Source organism: Hyla sarda, chromosome 6 (genome assembly GCF_029499605.1).
Source record: "Hyla sarda isolate aHylSar1 chromosome 6, aHylSar1.hap1, whole genome shotgun sequence".
NCBI classification, from domain to species: Eukaryota; Metazoa; Chordata; class Amphibia; order Anura; family Hylidae; genus Hyla; species Hyla sarda.
Window position 1 is genome coordinate 289,263,403 of NC_079194.1, and position 1,069 is coordinate 289,264,471.

The following is a 1,069-nucleotide window of genomic DNA, read 5'->3' on the forward strand; positions in this document are numbered from 1 at the left end:
CCAGCGTTCGGAACATTTTGTTTTGTACGCAGGGTGCGGGGGTCGTGACGTCACGCCCTCTCACATAGACTTGCATTGAGGGGGAGTGGCATGACTTTACGAGGGACATGGCCGAGACGTCACAACCCCCGCTGCCCGCATCCAGCATTCTAAATGAACGCCGGTTGCTGCACAGAAATCACGGGGGTCCCAGTGGCGGGACCCCTGCGATCAGACATCTTAACCCCTATCCTTTGGATTATTTGATTTCCTCTGTGCCCAGGCTGCAAAAACCTAAAAAATAAAAATAAAAAATAAAAAAAATACTTTAAAGGAGATATCCAGCCGAGATCTCCTGTACAGGGCCCCAGCAGCCCGTGGAAAGGGGGCGTGTTGACCACCACACGAAGCGGCGGCTGACATGCCCCTCATTACAACTCTATGGCAGAGTCGGAGCGCTGCCTGCGGCAATCTCCTGCTCGGCCATATCGATGTATTGAGGGGGCGTGTCGGCCGCCGCTTTGTGCGGTGGTCGACACCCGCTAACTGGCCAGCGAGCCGGGGCCCCGTACAGGAGATAGCGGAGGGCCCCAGCAGTCTGACCATCGTCCGCCGCCCCCCCCCCCCCACGATCTGAAACTTATCCCCTATCCTTAGGATAGGGGATAAGTTTTTCAGCACTGGACTACTCCTTTAACTCCTACGTTTCCCCGTTGTGGCGATATTGGCATCCTGGTCCTCCGGTGCTGTTCTGCTTCCTGGGGACGGTGACTCATACTATGCTCAGCGTATTGCCGGCCGCAGCGATGTCCCGCCTCGGCCTCTGATAGGCTGAGGGCACTGTCATGTAAGAAGCCCGGGCAGTAGGAAGAAGGCGGGGCCTGGGCTCCATATAGGACATCGCTGCGGCCGGCAATACGCTGAGTGCAGTATGACTCACCGTCCGCAGGAAGAAGCCTATCACCTGAGGAACGGGACGCCGATAACGGGGGAACGTTGGAAGGGGAGTTAAAGGGTGTTTATTTTTTTTTTTTTTGCAGACCGGGCACAGAGGAAATGGAAAAACTTTTGGTACAGTTCCCCTTTAAGA

At 55.7% G+C, this 1,069-nt stretch overlaps 1 protein-coding gene across 1 annotated transcript in view; it reads left to right on the plus strand.

Moving 5' to 3' along the window:
- The window catches only part of ATG13 (autophagy related 13), a gene marked incomplete in the record, with an annotated part of 53,449 nt that overhangs the window by 45,378 nt on the left and 7,002 nt on the right, over positions 1 to 1,069 (plus strand).